The following is a 27,105-nucleotide window of genomic DNA, read 5'->3' as shown; positions in this document are numbered from 1 at the left end:
CTCAGCCGCCCAGACCATAGCCCTCCCCATGGCAACGATCCAGCAGACCAAGCAGGTGGACGTCCTGGCGTGGAGGACGTCCTGTGAGGAAAATGGAAGCACTCTAGTTCTGGAATTAGATTATCTAGCTTCAGGTTTTCTGTGTTTAGTTAGTTTGAGGTATTTTGGGGACACCCTGAGAGGTCTGCAGCCCTACGACAGAAGAAGTTTCTCCCATTTTGAAATCCAGCTTCTCATTTTAGTTTTTAGCTGCAACATTTTTACACCAAATGAAGTTGGCAGATTTCACCTCCCAGCTGTTACATTAGAGTCTCAGGGGATTTCTGCACAGCCACTGTGAACGGAGGAAACTCTTTTTAACCTAAATGCTGGAAGTCAAACTATCATTGCACACACAGTCATGTTTAGAATGGCCTCAGAAAATGTGAACATATCTTGTAGGAAGTTAGATGTCAGTTGAGCCACTGATTGTCCATATATAGCTTTGGCCTGATTCTAACTCATGACCCTTTTTCTGTTTCAGGCCTCGTACAGTGAAATGAGACACTGCTGTCACGCTGCCAACATGGTGATGAACAGTGTAACAGGGCCAAGATTCACCCCATTTCCTGTCACTGACCTAGAGCGTGAGGAGCTCCGTGATAAATGCAGTGACATCGGCATGTTAAACAGGATATTGGAGTACTCAGAGTGACACAATTTCCTCTGCTGCATAAAAACAACATAAAACAGGAAGACAGTTAAACTTGAAATGACAAACTGGAATTAAGTGAATTATCTCTGCCGTGAGGCAGAAACTGTGTGGACCAGACACAAGTTATCTAACTTAGCAGTGGAACCTGCTGTGCAGTTAATGAGCTGGGGATTCGGGATGGTGGGATTCATTACATGGCTGATTGAACAATTAATCTGTGTTTTCTGAGTGGTGACATGAGGGACTCAGTGAAGCTGGAGTTGAAGTTTAAAGGCTGAGAATTCTCAGGGGACACACACTCTAAGCTCTGATGTGTTTCAGAAGAAAATATGGGAAATTATTTATCTGTGGACGGTTACCTCAGGCCCACCAAAACGTTTTGTTAATCATAATTATTCTTTGTAAAATCAGTGATTTTCTTGTAGTATATGGTCAGATTTGACCCCAAACAGTATCTTGAAAACTTAAAAAAGAGGTCAGCTTCTGGGGATTGAATACTTATTAAATTCAATTAAATAATGTTTATTTTCAATTAAAAATCTTTTGTGTCTTTATAGTGTCAGACATGTTGAGTTCATCAAATATAAACTCGTTTTAATTTCAGGTTTTAATACAACAAAATTGAGAAGAAAAAAAAAATAAAAAGGAATAAACATTATAAAGGTACTGTATGTGAATAAAATCCTACTCAATCCTTTCTAGATTGTATTCTCATTTCAAACAATATTTCTAACACAAACACACACATCCCTTACAGAAAGTAAAACACTGGATAGGACTCTTAATAAAACCTTTGTTTAAAGGAAAATAAGAACTAAATTCATTTTTCTGAATTAAACTGTTTAACCCAAACTGAATCATGATAATACTGAACTGATCATTTTGTCATCTAATTACTTATTCTAAAACATACTATATTTCAGTTAGTTATTCTTTCACATGCAACTGTTGAGTTGTAAATGCATGTTCCTGCAGAATGCAGCTTTAAATATGAGTCTTTATCCATTATCTCTGGATTTAATGTAAATCATACATAAATATAATATCATACATAAATAAATTCTTCTTGCTTCTTTGCTTCTGTTTACATCCTGTTGCTGTGAAAACATTTAAAGGTACAGTGTGTCAGAATTACTTAGTGGTAAGGAAGGGCATAGACATGATTGCAAATGCCAAGCAGTTATGAATAAACCGTGGCTGTCCATTTCATCCCGACATAAACATGTTTTCATCTGCGAGTGGATCCAGTGGCCTCAGGTGCAGCGATGACTGCACTACAGGTAATCAATATTGTGTATATGTTTACTGTCTTCTTCTATGTGGCTTTTAGGGTGTTACTTATCCCAAACGGTGCTCTAGCACCTTTCGAGCAAAACACATAATTAAGTTTTAACCCCTCACAAATGGTGGAACAAATATGGCAGCTAACATTTATTAGGACCCACGGCAAGTAGATATAAATAGCTCATTTTAAGAGAATGAATACATAAGAGTAAGAGATACATGAGAGTAGTAAAGTAATTAGATACCAATAGAAACAGTTTTTAATTATATGTCACATTTTTCATCATTGCCATTGACCTTTGATTTTGTTGCAACCTTTAAGTTTTGCAAACAAGAGATTGACAAAGTTCATTTAATATTATTTTTTATTTTAATTTTAATATTATTAGAAGGCAGAGAAGCTGGTCAGCATGAGCTCTCTGTTTAAGTCTGAGATTTAATGACCATTCACTGGCCATGTACTGGTCACCAACCTGTCGACTGGTGTTTATTCAGTCAGCATTTTAGCCAGAGTCATTTAATTAAATTATTTCTTATTTTTTTAATCTGTATGGAAAAGTATTCAAGCTCACTGTAAAATGAAGACATCACTCGGAATCATCATGCTTGTTTAACAAAGTTTAAAGATTAAGACTTTGTGTATAAAAGGAGACAAGCTGAAGAAAACATGAATTCACAGCAATGAACAAAAACACCAGACACACAAAAACAACAACAAAAAACTACATGCATTTTCTGAAAGATCAATAAAGTGCATGCCTTCTGCAAGTTTCATATTTGCATGTTTGGGAGAAGTACAATACTAAGACAGAACTTTTTACTGCCCTTGCTGCAGGTATGATTAGGTATGGCTTAGGGGAAAACCAGTCATTGATGGAGAAGGAATAAGTTACCAAGGTGTCTTAAAGTGGATCTTTAACAGCAGAGCAGTAAAACACACTGAGATAAAGCTCTCCTTGTCTCTGTTGCTTTATCATCTGTTCTCCCTCCCAAATCAACTGCACCATGGCCGACTGGCAAACGCGGACACAGCGATCCACGGCAACAGGTGCCAAAGGGTCGTTACCAGGGCAACAGAAGCACTTTGCATCAGCTACAGGGCTATAGCTAAGGAGAGGACGTCAACAACACACAGGCTCCTGAGTTCAGCTGAGTTTCAGAAGCAACAACATAGGCAGGAAAACACAGTAAACTGCTACCAGTGACTCTTGTTAAACTATAACAAGAGTCAGTGGGAGAAGTGGTGTAGCTGTGCTTAAACCAGATCACAACAGTCAAGAGCATCAAATTCCTGTTTCAACCTAAAAAGTTGTGTGTCTGTTTTCAAGCAGGACCTGAAGTCAGAGGGATCATCTTTTATCTGTGTCTGGTACAGCAGTGAGTGTGTGAGTTAAAACTGCAGGTAGATGAACAAAACCAGGAGGAAGTTCAGTTTTTCCTCAGAGGTGAAAATGACGTCCCTGTAATACAGACCCTAAGTCCACCAAAAGTGCATTAAAACTTCTGAGTGGTCATTAAGAGGCAATAAATGTCAAATATTTTACTGTGACTCATATAATGGGAATGGGATAAAAATGAAATGTGGTACAGGTGTGAGACTCATAATGAGCCGAAGAGGCGTCAGTGACTCACTTTTTAAAATGAGTCATCAATTCTGAGCCGAGAGGCTTTATGAGCTGAGCAGCTAACCCGAGCAGGTAGGAGGAGACAGACAGGTGGTCACAGACACAAACACAGACATGTAGACAAATACGTGGACAAACAGGCTGGCAGCAGAAACCAGGCGTGGAGATGACAGATGGGTAAATAACTGGTGATATAAGGAGCACAAATAGGTTCAGTCTGCTGCAGTCACAGAAGAAGTACTACTATAAGCATGCTATTTCACCGCCACTTATCCTGATTGTGGTTTAAAATTTAAAACTCTCTTACAAAAATCGCCCTACTTTCTTAAATGATCTGAAAGAGAACTTTATTCATTTTGTGCTCGGAAAATGGAAAACACAAACAATAAAAAAAAAACAAAAACAAAAAAACAACAACAACAAAAAACAAAAACCAACTGTCTACTACTAAAAAACACTTATTTTTTCCAAATATTTTGTTTACTAAATAAAGATTAAAAATTAGATAATGAACAGTGTATTTATTTATTTTATTTATGTATATATATATATATATATCTATAGATAGATAGATATATATATTATTTTTTTATTTATTTTTTTTTTAACACAGACCTGGGAGTTATCTCTGCTTTCATGTACATCAGCGGTGTCCGACTCCGGTCCTCGAGGGTCACAATCCTGCAGGTTTTCAATGTGTCCCTGCTCCAAAACCACCTGACTCAAATTAATGAGTAATTGTGCAAAACTTAATTGGCTGTTGGATCCATTTCATTTGAGTCAGGTGTGTTGAAGCAGGAAACACTGATCTCAACATCATGTTGACTATAAGTTCACAGTTACTTTATCTTGAATCATCATAACAAATGCATACAGCATACACTATTCCCTTACTTTGTTTCATGTGTTCTACAACACAGACAAAATGTTTTCTTTATGAACTTTTTTGTTTCAGTGTGCATCCATAGATACCGAGCAGTTGGACTGATTGTTTATGGTTGGCCATTTTGTACGCCACCTTTGGGTGCTTGCATGAGATAAAGCTGTTATTTAAAGCAGCACTAATGAATTTTGGCGATTTTCTCAGTGACACACCCCCTAACGAAGGCTAATTCAGCATCCGTCTTGCAGCCTGTCTCCTCTCTGAGCTCTCTCTAGCCAGTAAAAGTCAGTGAGATAGTAACTCTAGTCTAATTTGCTCTGTCCCTTTTTCTCTTTCTTTTTCTCTCTTCCTCTGATGTCTTCTTGAATCAGACATGGTGCATGTTCAAAACGGCCAGAGTGTTGATATCCAGGTCCTGGTGTGTGACACAGTAAAGTGAAATGCTGTTGTAACGTGATGTAGTGTCAAAAAATTGTTTTGAAGGGCTGTTTTTCAGCCTCAGCACTCTATAGGGCAATGACAGCTCCAGGAAAGTACATAATCTCACTGTGCCTTCATTAGTCAGAAACACACATTTTTAAAGTCAGAAGGTTAAAGAGTGCAGCATTGTACACATTTTTTTTATTTTTCTCTTCAAAAACTATGTTTCTCATTATGTTCTCCTAAAAGTCTGATTTTACCAACTGCATCAGTCATTTTGATAATTGGTGGAAGTAGCTAAAGATAGACAGTGATATACTATGGATTTATTCAGTCACCTAGCATCCTTCCCAGTGTTAACCCCTATAAACACATAAATACATAAAGACATGCCAGCCGTCCCCAAGCTAAACCACTTGATGGAAACGCAGCTTTAGACATTCCTTATCAGAGCTTAACACTTCAATGAGACATAAGGTATGCAAGCAAAAGAATTTCTGCAGCACAATTGATAAAAGGCATCCTATTGGATTGGAAATTTGGCCTATATTTTCTCACACTATGGAGAACATATTTTGCCAACTGAAATGATGACCAGCAGATCTTATTTGTATTCATACACAATAGAATGTAAGGGAAAACATTTCTACAAGAAGAGAAATAGACTTGGTAGAAAGGAGAAAAATTGCTCAGCATCTTTCAGCTGAAAGAAAGAACTTCAAAGTGAAAGCTCAAGTGATTATTTTTCCATCAAAGCACCTGAACTTCCTCAGAGTGTCTCCTGAAAAGGTGACCTCATTCCACTTCCTTTATCATGAATAAAAAATTAAAAGGCAGAAAAACTAAATACCCCTGAAAAATCATGACATGAAGGCAACAACTGTGAGTTGAACTTTTAACCCTGCTTGGATGCATATTTACACAAATCGTGTTTACAGGTCACATGACAGGATTCATATGTGTGCCTGAGGTCGTGTCAAGCCGGTATTCGTCCCTTTGCTGCGGCCTTTTCATCCTTCTGCAGCAAGATGATAAGACGCCAGCCGAGCCTCCTCAGACTGCAACGTGAAACTTGAGATGCTTCATCTGCGTAATATTTAAACAAGATTAAACACGCCATCCTGCTACTGTCGGACTCCTCTGACAACGCAGCTGCTGGATTAAGTAACAGCCTTAACAAAGAGGGTTGGGACGGCAGCTCTGAGGCAGGTAGGACTACTTCTCCTCCTGTGTTCAGGTCAAACTGTGGTGGGCACTGACTTTGGAGATTATATTTTAAATGTCATGGAGCTGAAATGGCAACTGGGAAGTCTGAAGCTTTGAGGAATAAACAGTGTGTACTGTGTGTCATCTTGAATACATATATTTAAATTTTATCAAAATGCCAACATTTCCAGCTTGTTTCTGCTGTATTTCTGCAAGGTTGCTTCAGCTAGACTAATGGTAATTCCTTTCAACATGTTTTCACTCCTATTGCATCAAATATTGACATTTTGTTGCATTAGCTGGCATCTGAGATTCACATACAGTGTCTTCAGTAGACAGGAACAACAAATACAGGAATCAACTTTAGAGCTTTGCATATGCTCTGCTTGAGATGGTTGCTCTTCCTCCCCTCTATCTATGCTCAAAAACCTACAATGGCAGCATTTTTGGTTGAAAGGTTTTCATAGTTTTTGATAGTATCTATAAAGTCCTGACTAGTCTGATTAACAAGGGTTGAAAACTGTATGTAAGAGCCCATAATCTACACTAAATTGGGATAATGACCAGAAATTAAGTCAAAGAACTGTTGGATGATCTGAGAAATAAAACTTTTTTTTGGGGATGGGCATGGAGAACTGTCACAGAACTATTAATCCTTAAAAAGTGCTCCATAGTACACCAACTTCATTCAAATATCTGAAGCAAACAAGTAAACAGTCAAGATAACACTTGTCTGTAGTTAATGACTTTGTGCAGGTCTGGTCCCAAACACACACTTCCCTTCCAGTCTAACAGCATCTGCAGAAAAGTAACGGGTTCACTTGCTAAATTCAAGCATTTCACCAAACTTTGTGTAGGTTATAATTGTGGCCAAAAGAGCCTTTAATATGTAATCGATAATGTCACAGGGTAGGAAAATTTTTTTGTTTGTTTGTTCTTGTTTGTTTTTTTTTTTTAATAAATATGCATGCTCTCTTGTGTAAGTAAATCACCACAATCTTACCTTATAATGTGAAAGTTTGTAAATACATTTTAATGCTATTTTGCACATGTTGGTCTCAGAAGATACACTTGTCAGTGTTATGCTAATTAATAAATCTATCCTATTAATTTCCTCAGCCATACCTCTACAAAATTTTGAGAGAATGATAGCTTTGTTAACCCAAGCGACATTTTAACCCTTCATTGTAATTTACATGATATTTGATACAGATCTGATGCAGACTTGATACTGTTTCCGAGACCTATTGCTCCACTTTAAAAAAAAAAAAAAAAATTGCTCAAAGTCATGTTTTTACACAATCTAATACTTGCTGAACTCTGCTCCCTGGTGGATATAATTTTAATCACAAAAATTCTGACATCACATAGTATTATGGTACACATCTTCAATTTTTTTCTTTTTGTTATAGGCCAAAACAAAGACTTTATATATATTTATATATATATATATATATATATATATATATATATATATATATATATATGTATATATAACAAGACGGAAATGGACGAGAGGCGAGAACAAGGCTTTGTTGGAATGTTACTACTCCAGTCAGAGGGGTTACATGCAGAGAATGTGGGAAATATGGAATCTTCGAAACCCACAATCAACACTCACTGCCAAACAGCTAGTAGCTCAACCGTCCAACATCCACAGACGGCAACTGCCATCACAGCTTGAGATTGACGAGGTACAATACAACAAATGCTACGGCAAGGGGGAGCCAGGACGCCAGGTCAGGGGGGAGTTAACAACAACTCCCCATCCAGAGATTGGGTACGAAGCCCCAATAAGCACAATCATGCTGCGTGAGGCAACGACTGACCTAAGAGATAAGATCATGACAAAAATGAACATCAGGCAACCCCGACGCCAGTTACAGATGCTGAGTGAAGCACCATCAGAAAGTCTCCTGGAAGATGTGAATGCAGCTTTGAGAACGATTCCTACAATGACCATCACTGAAACCAATGAGCTGATCTACACCTCAGCAGCAGTGATCCATGAGGTGCTTGGCTATCAACCAAAAAGCCACCATAAAGATACATATCCACCATGGAAGAGGAGGTTGGAGGCTAAAATCAAGGCAGCTCGGATAGCCAACTATCAGAGCTCCACAAAGGTGCAATATAAAAACAGGTACCGAGGAGGTACAGCCAGATGCCCATACCTGAAGCCCTAGAAACTGCCAAACAACGACTCCAAGCCTTGGCCACCCGCCTATAGAGGTACACGAGAGAAATTGAAGCAAGGCGAATAAACCGGCTGTTCTCAACTCAACCAGCTAAAGTGTACTCTCAGTGGCAGGGTAATAACAACAGGGCAGAGAAGGCTGGAGACTGAACAATACTGGAGAAGCATATGGGAGAAGGAGGCATCGCACAACAGCAGTGCACAGTGGCTGATGGATCTGAGAGCAGACCACAGCAACCTCCCTGAACAACAACCAGTAACCATCACAGTGGCAGACATTCAACAAAGAGTCTAAGGTATGAAACACTGAACAGCACCAGGGTCTGACATGGTTCACACCTACTGGCTGAAGAAGCTAACTGAACTCCATGAGCACCTGGCAGCACAAATGACCCAGCTGCTAAAGGATGGGACCCACCCTGAATGGCTAACTAAAGGCCGGACAATCCTGATCCAGAAGGATCCCCTAAAGGGAACAGTTCTATCCAACTATCGGCCAAAATCCTGTCTCCCCACCACATGAAAGCTCATGTCAGGCATCATAGCGGCTAAGATAAGTGGGCACATGGATCAATACATGAGCACAGCAAAGAAGGGCATTGGTTAAAATACCAGAGGAGCAAAACACCAGCTACTGGTAGACAGAACAGTCGCTCGGGACTGCATAACCAGGAATACCAATCTGTGCACTGCCTGGATTGATTACAAGAAAGCCTATGACTCAATGCCACACACATGGATCATGGAATGCTTGGAGATGTATAACATCAACAGGACTCTAAGAGCCTTCATTGCAAACTCAATGCAGCAGTGGAAGACCACCCTTGAGGCCAACTGCTAGCCAATTGCCCAAGTGTCCATCAAATGTGGCATATACCACGAAGATGCCCTGTCCCCTGTGCTGCTCTGCATAGGTCTGAACCCCCTCAGCCAAATAATCACCGAGACTGGCTTGGATACCGACTCAGGAATAGGTCCACCATCAGTCACCTCCTCTACATGGATGACATCAAGCTGTACGCCAAGAGCAAGCGAGACATTGACTCACTGATCCACAGAACAGAATAGCAGACATTGAGGACAGCTACAAGTACCTTGGAATCCCACAAGCAAATGGCAACCTCAAACAGGCCACAAGAAAAGCAGCCACAGCTAAATACGTCCAACGAGTAAGGCAAGTCCTAAGGAGTCAGCTCAATGGCAAGAACAAGGTCTGGGCAATTAACAGCTATGCCCTGCCGGTCATCAGATACCCTAAGGGAATGATAAGCTGGCCAAAGGAAGATTCAGTGGTGGTAGAGAATAACCGAGCTAAGATCCTGTGGGACTTCCCGATCCAGACCGACAAAATGGTAATGGCAAACCAGCCGGACATTGTGGTAATGGACAAACAGCAGAGGAAAGCCGCTGTGGTTGACATCGCAATACCAAGCGATTGCAACATCAGGAAAAAGAAACATGAGAAACTGGAGAAATACCAAGGCCTGAAAGAAGAATTTGAGAAGGCCTGGAAAGTGTAGGTAACAGTGATGCCCGTGGTCATCGGAGCACTCAGGGCAGTAACCCCCAAACTGGAAGAGTGGCTACAGCAGATTCCAAGACAAACCTCAGACATCTTGGTCCAGAATAGTGTAGTCCTAGGAGCAGTGAAGATACTGCGCAAAACCCTCAAGCTCTCAGGCCTCACGGAGGGCGAGGGGACAATTTTATATATATATATATATATATATATTTCTGGCGATTATTTCTTGGATCGGACTTTAAAGAGTTAATTAATTAAAAATGATGGGTAGAAATCTTGAGACTGGTTTTCCCATTATGCTGAGTAGTTTGCATCATCTCAAGAGTCAGATTTTAATGTCACATTTTACAGATTCAGTTCGAAACAGTTTGATATATTTTTTAATATTTTCTTATTAATTGTCTAAATAAATTCACAATCTGTGAACAAATCTTGCACCTGATATTTGTTTTTATGTGTAGGTCTACTAGAAAGCAGGCCAGAGGTCTCAGCATGAAAACTGTGAAACTGTTTCTAAATACAGAACTCTTAAGTGAAGGTCTTTCAGACCACAGTTATAAATAATGCATTTTAATGAAAGTTTGCCACCACAGTTGCTCCTGGAGAGAGGCTCCTGCAGTGTGAAATTATTCAGTGCGCACTAACAAACACAGACTTGGTTTGATATTATCTGCATGCAAATGTTCAGCTTCAAAGGATGAGCTTGGACTTTCTCCCACACAGCAGTCAGCTTTAGCTCAATGTGCTCACACAAATATTTAACATATAACAATGTTTTGTTTTTGTTTTTTTTCCATAATAACGGTATTTTCCTATTGTCTTGTGAGCCTACTAACATGTTTGCAGACTTTTAAGATACAAATAATCACATCTTTGCAGAACACATTTCTGTTCAAAATTAATAGACTTTTTTACATGATGAATCTTCTCTAAACACTTCCTGTTAGGGACATTACAAGAGGATGTACAGAGAGTTAAAACTCGTTTGGACATAGCTTCCCATTGAAATTATTGGGTAGGTGTTTCCAAACTTTTGATAGGCACTGTACATGTAATAAAGCACAACTTTTTTTATTCATTGAACTCAGTTGTTGCTATTATCCATTATTAGTTAGGACCAATGAAATTTAATGATATCCTCAACCACAGAAAATGAAAACCCAATGATTTATTTACCCTACCAAGCTTAGTGTCTTTTCAAATAATCTTTCTAATTTACGCAATTTTCATGACAGAGTACAACAAAGTCATTTATCACAGAAATGTTTTATGATCACAGTAAAGGTAACTGATTCCAGGTCAACATTTTAAGGAAAGAGATAATCTTGTCTGATTTGACAAGATGGTCTTGGTGGTGGCAGCACTATGCTGTGGGAAAACTTTATAGGAGCAGGGATACAAAGATCAGTCAGAACTGAGGGGGGAGTAAATGCTAACTTATCTTATTAACTTATATCCAAATGTACACTATATTGCCAACGCTATTCACTCACCCATCCAAATAATTGAAATCAGGTGCGTACAAAACACCGACACTGGACTCTGGATCAGTGGAGACATGTTCTGTGGAGTGATGAATTGCGCTTCACCATGTGGTGATCTGATGGAAGAGTCTGAATATGGCGGTTGCCAGGACAACAGTACTTGTCTGGCTGCATTGTACCAAGTGTAAAGTTTGGTGGAGTGGGTATTATGGTTTGGGGTTGTTTTTCAGGAGCTAGGCTTGGCCTCTTCGTTCCAGTGAACAGAACTCTGAATGCTTCAGCTTACCAAGAGATTTTGGATAATTCCATGATTCCAACTTTGTTGGAATAGTTTGGGAATGGCCCTTTCCTGTTCCAACATGACTGTGCAACACAGTACAAAGCAAGGTCCATAAAGACATGGATGAGCTAGTTTGGTGTGGATGAACTTGATTGACCTGCACAGAGCCCTGGCCTCAACCAGATAGAACAACTTTGGGATGAATTAGAGCAGAAGCTGAGACCAGGCCTTCTCATCCATCATCACTGTCTGACCTCACAAATACGCTTCTGGGACAATGGTCAGAAATCCCTATAAACACACTCCTAGACCTTGTGGAAAGCCTTCCCAGAAGAGTTGAAGATGTTACAGCTGCAAAGGATATCATATTGAACTCATCTGATTAAGAATGGGATGTCCATTAAGTTCATACAAGAGTGAAGGCAGGTGCCAATAATTTTGGCTATATGTGTTTATATTTTCTTAATCAGTTCATTTAAAAAAGTAATTAGCAAATAATAGTTTACTTTGCACCGTTTTTATTAGACCGAGAACAACAAAATTACTTGACAAGCTAGCTTTCTGGGAAATTAAACAAAATGTTCCTAACAAGGAAACAAAAACGGAAAATTCCGGTGTGGTTCTGTTCGATAATTTCCAGTTGGAAACAAGGATGTGGCAAGATACCTGTATTTATGACAGTAATGAATGGAATATCGATTTCACGTTGATAACACAACATTCAGTTTCTTAATTCCTACATTGAATATAAAAGTAAAATTCCAGTCTTTTTTTCTAAACAACATAACTTGTTCCTTTTCAGTATTGCAACAATAGCATCATCATGTCTGCTTTTGGCCACAGTTAAATACTAAAATCATGACAACCATATCCAGAGGCAGTTAAAGCAGCATAAAACCCCCAGTTGTTATCCAGCGCAGCATTTGGTTCAGTTTTCTCTTTAGTCTGTTATGTAATGTGACATTTTGTTACATCTGCCACATGCCGACACACGAAGAAACTGGTTTTTCTAAATGTCACTTCCACAACTGTGTGGGTGGATCAATCTGGATATTCAAAAAGCAAGATGCAAAATAAGAAAAAAGTATTTGTACTTTGTTACTTTGAACCTGTGCTGAAATCTTCTTCCTGTTCTGAGCTTGTATTTTAAACAAAAGAAACTCATTTTAAAGTTTAAATTGTCCACCAGCTGAAAAATTCACATTCATCTGCTTATTTAAATGGTGTACAAGTAAACTCATCGGTTACTTTATTGGGTTGAACCCCCTTTTGCCTTCGGAACTGCCTTAATTCTTGGTGTCAAAGATTTAACAAGATCTTGGAAACATTCCTCAGAGATTTTGCTCCATATTGACACGACAGCATTACACAGTTGCTGCAGGTTTGTCGGCTGCATCCTTAATGAGAATCTCCCGTTCCACCACATCCCAAAGCTGCTCTGTTGGATTGAGATCTGATGACAGTGGAGGCCACTGGAGTACGATGAACTCATTATGTTCAAGAAAGCAGTTGGAGATGAAATGGTTTGCATTTCCACCACTCCACAAAGTTCCAGAAAATTCCTTCTAATCAGGCTGATACCACCTGTCCGTACAGTGGTAACACCAATTTCAGCTGTTGGGGTCTTTATCATCTTATAATGTTGTTTAGGTTTCTAAATGTGTCCTACATTCAGCTCTGGCAGCGTGTCGGCTTTTTCTCTGTACACTCTGTCACTTTGAATTGCCATCTCAAGTAATGCTGAATGTTAACTTTGACAACACGCCTTAAAAGAACCTTGACCTTGTCATCCGTCCACTTCTTATTTTACAAATAATCAAAACACACTTAATTTTGTAGAAGTAAAATAAAAATGTTTGCAGCTGAAAACCAACTTAAACATACGATGAGCAGAAATGTGAAATGCTGCAAGTTGTTCCACCATTCATAGCTGAATGAACTTGTAACCACAATAAACAAGACATTAAACAGACTGAAAAAGTGGATGGAAAGTAATAAATTATTATTAAATTTAATGAAGGCAATGATGTTTGGAAACTCTACAGAACTACAAATAATGATTAAAGGTGTCCAAATTGAAAATGTACATTCTGCATGTTATGTACAGACAGTAAATTATCATGGAAATCCTATAACATGTAAAAACTAAAATAACCAAAAGCCTTTCAATCCTAATTCGGGAGAGTTCTTATGAATTTCATTTTGAACCACTCGTAAGCGTTTTTGTGTGTCTGTATGTGGAGTGAAATATTGGAACAAGTAATGTCAAAATATCTAGAGATTTAAACGGCTGTTTGATTTGGTCACAGTATCATTTTGACCATGTCTTCATGACTAAATACTCTGAGTTACTGTAATGCTATTTGGCTGATTAGATATTTGGGTTAACAAGCATTTGAACAGGTGTACCTAATAAAGTGACCAGTTAGTGTATTCTAACGAGATTTTTCTGGATATGTAAACTGGCAGAATGTGAGACAATAAGGACGCAATAATTTGCCTACATGCAAATTCAATGCAAATAATGCTACTACTAATTGCAGCCGTTGCTCTGTGTATGTTTGATTCCAGGACTATTCTGTAAGACGGCATTAAATTCATCAAGATGTGCATCAGTACATGTCAAGTTATTCTGTATGATGAGAACAGCTATTTAATAAATTCACCCACTAAGATCACTTTACTGACAGCAGTCTGAGCCACTTCCTTGTGCAGGATGTCAGCTACCTATTCCACTTCATCTCCATCCACTTTCACTAAACTATTAACTTTTCCGCTTTTGGTGACTGACAACTGTGCAACAGAAACTCCTGAGTTTCCTCTCAGGGAACAGCTTGTGCAGTGAAAGTGCAGACAGGATCTCTAGAGCTGATGGCGTATCAGCACAGCGATGGCTCACGTGTGCAGAAGTCTGTTTAAGGCATCAGCAGAGTGACAGACAGCGCGAGAAAGCCAACACGCCGGGCGAACCTTTGTGTGCGGCTGTCGCTCAAACCTCTCACTGCTCAGGAGCACAAAGCCAGCGATGCTCTAGCTTCATTCATCTGCTGAGCGCCGCCACATTTTCCATTATGAGAACAAAAAATGTGATGCAGGGCTGATAATGGAAATGCATTCTCCTCACGCTCCCAGCAGAGGAAAAGGAAGCAGATAATAGTTTACTTGTTGATATGCTGTATTGTGGTGATTAGTTATAAAGGCGCACATGCTTTTTGATGTGTGGTCATAAAAAAAATCTAAACTATGGTTTTATAAGTAGGAAAGGGTGACAAGAAGAAAAATACTGAAAGAAAATATTCTACAGGTACTGAGAAGAACAGAGTTTAACCCATTAAAAACTGGTGTAAAATGTGAGTTTTGTTTGGAATGGTTTAAGTATTTAATGTATGTTAATGTAATGCTTAAAAGCGATTCATGCCAGTTATGTCAACTATTCATTACAATTTCACTTTTGGATTATTAAAGTATTTTTCATTTAATTTCATGTTAACATCACAAAACCGTAATAATGGCACGGTCCACATATGGTATAAGAATAAATTAAATGAATGAATTGGGTGGAAGATGGTGACATTTGTTGTTTTTGTGGACTTGTTTTATACGCTTTTAAGTTATTTTGGGAGTTTTTTTGCATTTTCTTTTTGTACTACTGTGCTTGTAAAGTTCTGTATGATGAAATAAGACTTTGTTGATCCCACAATGGGGAAATTGGTTGATGACTCTCAACATCCATCAGGGCTGTAAATCCCTCTGTTTGCTATTTAAATACAACCATTCGTATCAGGATCAAGCAACCATGAGATGGAACATCATTACACATTTTTGCAAAAGCAGCAGTTAAAAAGTCCTCCATTCTGCACAGTTGTTGATCCCTGTTAGCTGATAGTGGTGGAAGAAAAAGGGACAGTTTTACCCCCAAGATGCTTCACATCATGAATTCAGAGGCCTGAAGGCTCTTCAGAGTACTTCAGAGTTCGCTGCACATTTTCAGATCACTAATTTTCTTTTACAACAGCAGTAGAAACAATAAAGGGCACTTTAGATGCCGTCACCATTTCTATGATGCTAGCTTTACAGTAATCACACCGCTGATACCACTCCGTTTGTATGGCAAGATTTCAAGTGCATTTAATCGAGATGGAGATGAAAGTTCACCGGTCAAGCTAAGACCATAAATGTGATAAATGTTGTAAATTATGCTGTCATAGATATTATTAGTCAAATATCCACAGCTTGCACCAACCCCGCAAAATGTAGAAAGTTCAACTTGTATTTCAAGTACAGCCATGATGACTGAAATAACGTGATCGAACTGGGGCTGACCGGTTCTTGCAATCTCTTTATCTCCAAGACTTATTTTCCATCACATCGTGTATATAGATGACACAGCTACCACAGTGTTAACATTTCTATCCCCAAACTGGACCACAAAGATTCAGCCAGATTAACAAAGTGAGTGAGAGAGATGGGGGCGTCAAATTTAAATGCAAACACATCAGACTAACTAAAAAGGTTCAGACTTTGGCCTTTATTTCTTTATTTGATTTGTTTGCTGTGGTTTTGTGTGGTTTGTTTAAAGGTTTGATTAAAATGCTAAACAATGGGAATGTACACTACCGTGCAAATGTTTGGGGTCCCTTCCCTATTGAATCCCATGGCAAAGTGACCCCAAACTTTTGAACGGTAGTGTATTTGTAACAAAATATGCATAAAAATAAGGCCTTTCATTAAAACACAATAAAATAAAAATTATTAACAAAACCACAATGAGAGCTAAAATATAAGGTCCAAGTTATATAAAATGAAGAGCAGCTCCTCTAAAAGAGCTTAATATTTGAAAATAGATGGACCGCAAATCACATTTCCTGTGATCCCGATTCATGCGGTATCATACGCCCATTGGCTGCATGTTTACGTCATGAGCTATTGGCTGAACAAAGTGCAGCTGAATGAGGAGAGAAATTTAAACACAGCAACTGAATGTAGAACAAAAAAAACAAGAAAGTGATGGCGGTTGGATGCTGTAAAGAACAAAGCTGATTAATAAGTTACTTTGTTCCTTGCTGGAAAAGACAACAGAGACTGAAGTTTGTTGTTGTTCACGATTTAGTTTTTCTTATTGTAATTTCAAACACCAGTGCAGACAAAATTATGTTGCAATGGATAAAAACAGAAAAACAACATAAAAACACCACATTCTCTGGCAGTTAAAACAGATTAAACAGAGTTAAAAAGGAGCTTAATAAAAAAAAATTATGACTGAAAATGCTTATAAAAACCATAAAATAGCATAATTTAATGGAAAAAAGCCAATAAAAATAGTTTAAAGAAATATTTTTTTATTTAATGCATTCAGTTGCGCTTATAATCTGGATTATTTTCCTCCCAAAAAATCTGGAAGGGGAAAATCTGCCTGGCCTGTAACTTTAGAAATCTACTAGCCAAACTATAGTGATAAAAAAAAGTTCATTTAGAGCTTCGCCGACAACCTTTAACTCAAATGTATCAATCAAAAGAATGATGGCGAACCGCTTTGCTGACAGTGATGCATGGAGACATTTGGTAAATAAAGGCTAAATGTTCAGTCATGAATAAGGAGAAGACTGACCACCTTACTCACGAAAGGGCTTCTATAAGTAGGATTCACAGGTTAATGGAACTTTGATGCATCAGAATAATGTGATTGGCTTTCATCTGCTCCTACAATAAAGTTTAATGTTTCTCACCTTTCTGCCACAAGCAGTGCTAACAGCGTACAGAACTGCAGTTCCATACAGTCACAAAACACACCAAACCACGTCAATGTAAAGCCACACACTGACCTCTGAAATGTGCACATGGAAATCCAGCCTTATGCGTTTAGTACCTTCTATGATTTAATATTTTTATAGCTTTTATTTAATTAACATGCCCCCTATCAGCTCATAACTGTTAATGTGAACTAATATTCTCATTTTACATGAAAGTACAAAAACAAAAAAACACTGATGTGCCTAACTGTGATTTTAATTTGTATAATTGTGCATTTCTACAGTTTGCTGTTTATTTTGAATCTGTTGTACTGAAATCATATCAACTGTGACTGAAATGCATTGAACCATGAACTTTTGTTTTGGTAATGAAGCCAACAGCTAGATCTTTATTCGAACGTTAACCAAGTCCTGCCAGCACACACACAAAATTCCTAAATAAGTGAGTAATGTCTTGACAAATTCAGTAGCAACACAAATGTTAATCGTGGAGGTGGAACTTTGCTCAAATTCAGCATTATATGTTCTCTCCAGTGCACTGGCAGTTTCAGGAAATGCTCTGCACAAACCACAGAGAGGAAAAATAACGCTTTGTTGCTCATTACTCCTCTGAAAAGGCAAAGATTTGACAGTATGAAGCCACTGGTTGCAAGCACAGCTGCTGCTGCTCCGCACGTGCAGGTGGAGGCTGCAGATCTGATTACTGCTCCGACCGAAGCTGAATTTCCAGTCGAACATATGGAGTCATGGATATAAACAAAGCAAAGCCGTGACTGCTGCTACAGAAACTTCAGCTACAGGAGAGCTGGATGGAGCAGATCCATGAGCCGAGCTCCCACAGTCAGAGACACTAGGTTGATAAGACACATGTCAATCTTAGATCATAAACAGGACCAATAACAGGCAGAGTTGACAGTGCAGGAACACAGCACAACAACAGACAAAAATAGACAGTAATATGTGACATGTGGCAGCACTGGTATTGAAAAAAGAACAAATTCTTTTACATGTGAATGCACAATCACTAATCTTATAAAGTGGTTGGATTTTTCCCTAAAGATAAATTATTTGAAAAGCGCTCCCATTTTCAGACACAAGGAAGGTGTCCCCACCTGTTAGCCTCATTAGTCCTTTCTCAGCCTAATATGTAAACATGTTTCTCTACAAATTTCATACCAAAATCCAGGAAGTTTGCAGAATTTCCACAGGTTCTGTGCAGTAATATAGATGTATATGTATTGATTTTCCACATTCAAATGCTTTAAAATGTAAATAATAAATTATTCTTTTGTATTTTGTGTGCTTGTTTGACTAAGATTTTGTATGCGGCTCCATTGTTTTAGTGTTTTGGTGGTTGCTGAGTGTTTTTGCTGGCCTCTTCACTACGTCAACGAGTTTTACTGCACCCCCGCTGTAAAATTCAAATGTAAAATAATGAAATCTTGATAGTGGGGCTTTTAAGAAAAATTACTTTACTTAGGTTGGTTCTTTTCTCATTCCTTAATTGCCTTTTATTTGTCGATACAACATTGGTTCTGAACTGTATACAAACATATTTTTCTATGAGAATACTTTGTCATATTTTTATAGCTGTTTTATTACTGCTTATTTTATTTATTGTATTTTCCCCATTTATTTGTACTGTGTAGGAGACACTGGAATAGAATATCATTCCAGTGTTCACTGTGAATAATGCTGAATGACAATAAAGTCAAATCAAAGTTAAGAGGCTTGAAACCTAAATGGTTAATTGGACGCCAGCAATGTCCAAATAAAACTGTGAAAGTTGAAAGTATTTGTCTGTTTGGCTACTTGTAAAAATTATATACTTAATTTTACACAGAATTGTGTATAAATGTTACGTTTACTGATGTTTGGGGAAAATGTTATCTTAACTTTCCTACCATGAATCTTTTAAGAATAATTAGCGTGTTATTTTTAAATTACATAATTTGTAGGACAAAAACATTTTTGAGTAAATGGTTCTTTACTGATTATTATTTTGCGTGATTTTCCTTTAAAATGTGCAGCCGATCGGCTCTGGGGGTTACTATGGCTCATGTCTCTACGTTTGATTGGCTGTGAGTGACTCCTATTTCCACACACACCACCTATCACTATCCGTATGCGTGCTCTCGCACAGGCGCGTGCGTAGGGACAAATACAGTATTGATTTCAAACTGAATTTCCTTGATGCAAACGCGCACAAACAACGCCTTCCACTCCGGCAGCCCCTCTCAGCTCCGGGGCGCATTACATCAAGCTAATCAATGCTCTGGCTGCTATAAATAATTCAGGTTCTCCAGAATCCATCAGCAGCTGCTGCTGACGGCACTGCGGAGGACCAGAGCCGGCCAGGCCCTCCTCCCTCAGCAGACCGGGCTCTGCCTCCTCCTCCTCCCTATCAATGATTTTCCAGTGAAAGCCTCCTCCTCTTCCTCCTCCCTGTCTCATCACTCACACCTTTACATGTGAGCGGTGAAAGAGGCGAGAAGATCCGCCTTCACCTGGGTGGAAAGAGAGGACATGTGAGCTAGATGGGAGGAAAATAGAGGGGTCCTCTGCAGCTTTTGCACCCGTGTGCCAAAACGAACACCAAACCTCGATTTGTGCACAGAAAGCGCGCCCTTCTGTGTCGGACCTTTCCGCATGTTGTGACACAACATCCAGCCAGGTGAAGCTGACTGAGACCTGCAGTCTGTCTGTCTCCTGAATGTGTTTATCTGCACCAGTAAGATACACAACAAGCGTTCACGCCTAAAAACCTGTGCGCGCCCTCCAACAGCTCATCTTTACCTCGCTGAAACAATCCGAGCTGCAGGGAAAAATGCAAACCCTGACAGACACCGGCAGGCAACAGCAGATCAACAAGCGATCGAGCCTCCTGCCGCCCCTCCCAGCCCGGCTGCTTGGATGCTGCAGAGCACGCGGTGCGTTTGGTTTTACTGACCTGATGCGTCTGGATGGAGCGAGGTGGCGAAAGGGATCCCGATCAGTCTGCAGCCAAACCTCCGTTTGAAGCCTGTCCTATATCCCGTCTCTCTCTCCTCCACCACCCCCCCTCCTGCGCACCATTACCTCACAGCCTCCTCTTCGCTCCTCCAAGTCAGGAGAGAGAGCTGAAGCATATGGCGATAGATTTTGAACCCGAAAATGGTTCTACAAAAAATAAATAAATAAATGTCTTGATACAAGATGCTGCTATTTAATCATTTACCTATTTGTTTATTTATTAATTTATTTATCAATTTATTCTTGTCTTTGTAGAAAATGAAAACAGTTCATTAAAGCATCACCAACATCAGGTAATAATGTTCAGGAAAAAAAAATAATAATAAAAGTCTTTCAAAGCAAAACGTGAGAACAAGTTCTTGAGGGCGCATTCACATTGGCCCTGTTTGGCCCACTTTCATGGATAATTTTACACACCCAGTCCTTAGAGCGAAACAAATGTGTGCCAATGCATCATGTTAGCATTTTAGGGTGCAAGCACAGTGGCCCTGTTTGGTCCACTTTAATCAGTGATGTGCAGTCGTCATGCCAAATAAAATACTCTTAATGACCACATAAACCAGTATTAATATTTGTCCATTGATCTGTCCTGTAAATGTAATTACTGAATGACTCGTATTTTTTTTTATATTTTCTTAAGAAAATACTTAAAACATATGATCAGGAAATGTGCACTGGTTGATCAGGACAAACCAGAAATGAGGTGAGTCGAGCTGAATGTGTGATCCCTTATAAACTGGGTTGTATGGTGCATGCTCGTTTTTGTTTGTCAGCATGTCGACAGTATAAAGTTTACAGAAAGATTTATTTTACACCATGACTTTCTATTGTTTGTGTAATGTCTTTAATGTAAGTGTAGGCCCGACACACATCTCTTCCAGACCTGATGTTAACCCGTGCTATGCAGACTGTTACGCAGAAGTATTCCCTTATGATTGGTCAATTTGGGATTATGAATTCCAAAACAACACCCAATGAATCAAGTTGATGAGAGGCTGATCAAATCATTTATTCATTTTCTTCAACAAGCTAATAAAGACACTGAACCATACTGGATGCCATTGTTAGAAAATACATACCGGAACTGAAGTGAACAATCAAAACAACTCCGACCTAGTGAGTTTACCGGCCGATACCACCGCTGCTGCCACCTTCAGAGGGTCAGCATTGGTAAACACCTGGAGACTCGGGCTCTTAAAATCACCAACCAAGTTCGTAACCTTGGAGTGTTGATAGACTCAGACCTGACTTTCAGCAGCCACATCAAAGTTGTCACTAAGAAGCTTTTTACCAGCTCAGAAACATCAATAGAATTAAAAGTTTAGTCTCCCAGAAAGACCAAGAGAAACTCATCCATGCATTCACCTCCAGTAGGCTGGATTACTGTAATGGTCTTTTAACAGGTCTTCCTAAAAAGGGCATTAAACATCTGCAGCTCATCCAAAATGCTGCTGCTAGAGTTTTAACCAGGACTAAGATATCTGAACACATCACACCACCCACTGAACAAGGTGATGTCTAAACTACGTCTTTACCAAGTCATATCGGACGTCCAGTTTTGGTCCCCACGACGTGCAGACTGTGACGCCAGAAGACGTGTTTTTTCTATGGAAGGTCGAATGGACCAAAACGTCTATTTTGACGTTCATCTTAAGATGTACAAAATAAACGTGTTAAGACGTTTGGACCTGAAGGCTTCCATCCTATTGGTTGGCATCAATACACCCTCCCCTCTTTGTACGTTGGTGCCGAGTTGGGCTGTACTTTATCTACGCTGTGGTCATGTGGGCTCCTACTAGTGGATATGTTTGGGCTATGTACTATCACCTGTTATATACGCAACTGTGATTCACTGTTTTGTTGAGGATGTAACTGAGGCGTTGGATGGCCTGGGTTGCAGCAGTGAGACGGAAGGACATCACTTTCAACACCATCTCCCTTCATGCGTGTTTGCTCTCAGCATTTTCATAAAGGCAAGTAAGAGAGTTTTTTGTTGTTTTTGTTGTTTTCTTGTGTAAGTAATGTTAATGATGCTTTATTTGGCTTTCTAAAGTCACTATGTTCACATTGGCCAATTTCATTTGTAAACCACAGGCAAAGAGGGAGGGAAATAGAAATGAGTTCATCTGTTTGTGTTTGATCAGTGTTTATTTTATTTAATCATCTTATATCAAAACGTCCCAAAGTGAATGATTTTAAAGATACAGGTAAATACCAAGAGTGCTCTGTGAGATCTGATGGGATGGTTAACTGGTTGGATTAAGTGGTTAAGATTGTGAAATGTAATGGAAGCATCCAAGGTTAACTAGTTCTTCTAATAACACTAAATATGTGATTGCAGGTCAACCAGCTTATAGGTATGTCCCAATTCAAGGTGTGCACACTTTGGAGTGTGCAGACTACGTAGGCTACAGAGTGTCCTCCACAGTCTACACCCTTCGAAGTCTGAGGCTAAACGAAGTGCAGATTTGAAGGGTGGATTCGGACGGTCCTTCAAATTCTGTGAATTGGTAGTGTGGTGACCCTGAATTGGGACACACCTTATGAAATTATGATGGCTGGCCCAGATTGTGCACCATTCCTCCTTCTAGAACATACCAAGGTTATTACAGTTAAAACTAAGGAAAAAACGAAAACTAGAATAAAAAAAACATTCTCGTTAACTGAAATAAAAATAAAAACGAGTTTTAAAAAGAACGAAAACTGAAACTGTATTGTGTGTTTACAAAACGAACTAAAATGAAAGTAAAAAATGTCCTTTTTTTTTTTTTTTTTTGTAAATTTATTTCATACATAACCCCTTGGGGTTGATATGAAATCTATTTACTTCGCTCTGTCGGATTTACACCAGGTGTCTGCATCGCACGGCACCTGAATGTCCGTGACGTCATGTGTCGACAGCGTGTCTGCCCGCTGGAGAAAGCAGCAAAGTCCTATTTGGGATTTCTTTCATTATGACCATGCCAAGGATAAAAGTGCCTTGTAGAAAAAACAGGTGATACAATATGTGGAAGAGGAAAAAAAAAAAAAAACACAAATCTAAAAGTCCATTTGAAAAGCTGCACAAGAAGGCTCACCAGGAGTACCTGGACAAGGAAGCCTCTCTGCCCCTCTCCCCGGAAAGACAAGCATCAGCCAGGCTGAGCAGGATGGGGAGGGTACGTGAGTCACAGACACACTGCCAGTTACACATGCACACAATCTCATACACACACACACACACACAAAAAGACCTAAACACACACACAGACACACATGGGGGGGGACTAGTTAGGTCATGTGTCTGACAAAGACCGATAAGCTGGACGCCAACCGCCGTTAAACAAAATGAGAGCATGTGTTTGTGTTTTTTTGCAGTAGTTTGCAGGACACTGATTTGTTATTCAACTTTTCTTTTTTACTCAGGTTGTCTCTGTCTGTAGGTCCTGTGCTGTGTCATTAGGTCCCACTGGTGTAAAAAATGCACCAATTTATCATTTGCAGGGATTGTACGTAGGAATTCCCCTCAGAAACTGATGGAGTGGTTGCACCCATTTTTTTTACATCTTAAGACGTTAACTTTGTACGTCTTAAGATGTAAAAAATGCACGTCTTAAAACGAAAGTCAAAATAGATGTTTGGGTCCATTCGGCCTTACATATTTTTCCAACGTCACAATAACGTCAAGTACTGATGTTTATGGGACGTCTGTATTGGGGCTAATTGTAGTCAAAATGTGATTGTTGTGGACGTCTTTTCTACGTCATATTTGAACTTATTTTAGACATTTTTTGCTGCTTCTGAGCTCTGTGCAATATTCATCCTAAAGTGACAAATTCTACCGTAAGGTAATTAAAATAAAAAAGTAGAATCACTAATGATTAAGATATATTAGTTCCCCATTTTAGGTTATGGGGAACATGTTCGAAATAACTGTTATACACTCTAGTAGAACAAGGATCTCCTGAACCTGTGTCCTGTAGCCTCCCACTGCAGCTGCTTCTGACTTGTCAAGGTGTTGTGGAGGGGGTGGACACAACATGACTAAAAAATAACATAACAAAATAACTTTATTTATACATTAATTTGATCACCTCAGCTGCACAAAACCATCTCAGCAAATGTTAAGATCGTCATGGTCGACATTTGTAATTGTTTTTTGTTTTGTGTTTTTCTTTTTAAACTTCTTTCTGGCGTCATAGCAGCAAGACAGTTGACAATCGTCTTCACACTTATCTCAACAATGTCCACTTTTTCAGAAATCATTTGATTTACTAACACACCAGGGAGCATAACAGTTTAAATCTCAGATGCCAATGTTTTGACCGTGACCATAACCGCCAGGTGACTGAGAAATAATTGCCAACTGACCAAGTCGCTTTTTTGCGCCTGTAAATGCACACATGTAAATATATTTTAGACACTGGTTGATCATTGGAACAACACTATACGTTGGAACTGACACTATAAATACCCAGTTAAATGTAAAATTGACTGAGCTCACCTTCAACTTCTGAGCAGATAGGAATGATGTGAGAACAGTTGTTTGCTTCAGCTAAAGTATCAGCCGTAGAACTGCAGACCGACCGCACTGCTGCCAACTTATCAGTAAGAAAAGCAGCTATTGGCTGTCCTAACAGTCGCTGGAAGTCGCTAAATGACGTCATTGTCTAATTATCAGCCTAGTACATGTGGTTGTAATGGATGCTGCCTAGACAGGGATGTCGTGAGAAAGGCAAAAATTGATGAAAAGACAACCTAAAAATGTTTAGAACAGCTAAAAATAATAAAATAAAATAATAATTCTGTCATTATTTTCTTTGTTTTTTAGATCAGATTTTTAATTGCAGTTTGTTTATTAATTGGGGCTCTGCAACATGCCACAACACTTTTAACTTTTTAAATATTTTTATCCACACTCTTCATTAATAGGCATTCCTCTTGACGGTAAGCCAGTGCAGGATCCTCCAGCAGCAGCTTTGTACGTTTCATTTTCAGCCTGGTCATGAAACAGAGGAGAACGTCGTCTGCTCTGAATGCAGCTGTGTGGTGAAGGCCAAGCCACATGAGTGCTTTTGGACGTGGGAGGGGTCTGTGTAGCACCCGTTCCTCATTGGGAAGAGTTGTGTCGGTCTCTAAAAGTCTCCAGTAATACCAGAAAAAGTTGCTAGATTTGTCACAAGTTGCTTTTTTTTTTTTTTTTAAGTCGCTAGAGGGGTCTGAAAACCGCTAAATACAGAGACAAAGTCACTAAGTTGGTAACAGTGGCCAACCGCCGTTGACTGGTTGAGTTCTGAAGGATGGTTGAGTTATGAAGATGTGCTGCCTCAGCGCTCAGCGCTAATTTTGCGCATATTAAACTTCAGCCAGGGGCTTGGTTGTGGAAACATAATAGCATAAGACTGTGGCACTGTTACACCCGCACCAGGCCCTGCCACGGACAGACCTGCCATGCATCGTCGGAGTCAATCCCCTGAATACTAATCAGTCGCACCTGCAATCAATGTGATCCCTGGACCATATATACTCCAACTCCACATTCACTCCTCGTCGGACCTCGTTGCAACTCTGTTGGACTTATCTGCTCTCCCCTTACCGGTCTTGACTCACCTGGCAGATCTCCAGACTCCAGTGTCTTCTCCTTAACTACTCCCAGTCGTAAGCTCCTGTGTTAAAGATCCGTACCTGTAAAAAAAAACCTTGGTCATCTCTGATCTGTCTGTTTGAGGTCCTTCATAACAGGCGCAGACTGTCTTTAAAAAGAGGGTGCAGAGCATACTGATGTCAATTAGAGCCAGACGGTTACCACAAACTGCGGTCTGAAATCCCAATATAAATCAGTACAGAAAAAAGTGAAAATGTAAAGTAAAATATAATTTTCTCAGTTAAAAAAAAACAATTAACAAATAATGTTGAATCAATTAATGGTGTTAACAAGTTTGAGATGATTTGTCTTAAATGAAAAATGCAGCATTCATGTCAATTTCCTGCACCTGTGTTAGACGTCCATATGATCTCCAAAAAAGTTACCGAGTCTGACATTCAGATGTTAAACTGCATATTGATGTCCAAGTGGGGTCATGGTTTGACATCAAAATAGAAGACCTGTTTTCATGTCGTGTAGACGTCCAGAATCTGTCATGGACCGACGGATACAATACAGACGTGATCTGCACGACCATCAGATGTCTGGTGGGCCCAGTAGGCAGTTTTGAAATCTTTACACTGCCTACTACACTAACACAGAATAGATTTTAAACCCTTCTGATTGTTTACAAATCTCAGAATGGTTTAGGCCCAGAATACATCTGTGATATGTTCAGAGAATATAAACCAAGCAGAGCTCTTAGATCCAAAGACTCTGGTCAACTAGTCCAGACCAGAGTCCAGACTAAACATGGAGAAGCAGCATTTAGCTGTTATGCTGCAAACAAGTGGAACAAACTGCCAGTGGAGATTAAACTTTCACCAAATGTAGACATTTTTAAATCCAGGTTAAAAACATTTCTTTTTTCATGTGCCTATGCATGAAATCTGCACGGTAACTTTTTAATGGCTTTTAATCATTTTAATGTAATTTATGATTTTATTGTCATTCTTGCTATGTGTTGCTGCCTTTTACTATTTCTTAATATCTGTAATACTTTTGTTTTATGTAAAGCACTTAAAATTGTCCTGTACATGAAATGTGCTATATAAATAAACTGCCTTGCCTTCAGATTAGGAGGAGAAACTGCAACACGACACCAAACCAACGTTTAGCCCCTAT

At 39.2% G+C, this 27,105-nt stretch overlaps 1 protein-coding gene across 2 annotated transcripts in view; it reads right to left on the bottom strand.

The window, feature by feature from the left end:
• LOC121643022 (complexin-2) overlaps window positions 1–20,455 on the bottom strand; it is an 83,207-nt gene extending 62,752 nt beyond the window's left edge. The window contains exon 1 of one of the 2 annotated variants that reach the window (XM_041990177.1): window positions 20,296–20,455. The gene's annotated coding sequence lies outside the window, so the exon portion shown is untranslated. Of the gene's footprint in view, window positions 1–20,141; window positions 20,167–20,295 lie in introns of those variants that run through there. The other variant, XM_041990179.1, reaches the window with a different exon arrangement.
• Between the last annotated feature and the right edge of the window lie 6,650 nt (window positions 20,456–27,105).

Source organism: Melanotaenia boesemani, chromosome 7 (genome assembly GCF_017639745.1).
Source record: "Melanotaenia boesemani isolate fMelBoe1 chromosome 7, fMelBoe1.pri, whole genome shotgun sequence".
Taxonomy (NCBI): domain Eukaryota; kingdom Metazoa; phylum Chordata; class Actinopteri; order Atheriniformes; family Melanotaeniidae; genus Melanotaenia; species Melanotaenia boesemani.
The sequence above is the reverse complement of the archived record's forward strand: the minus strand, read 5'-3'. Positions and strand labels throughout refer to the sequence as shown.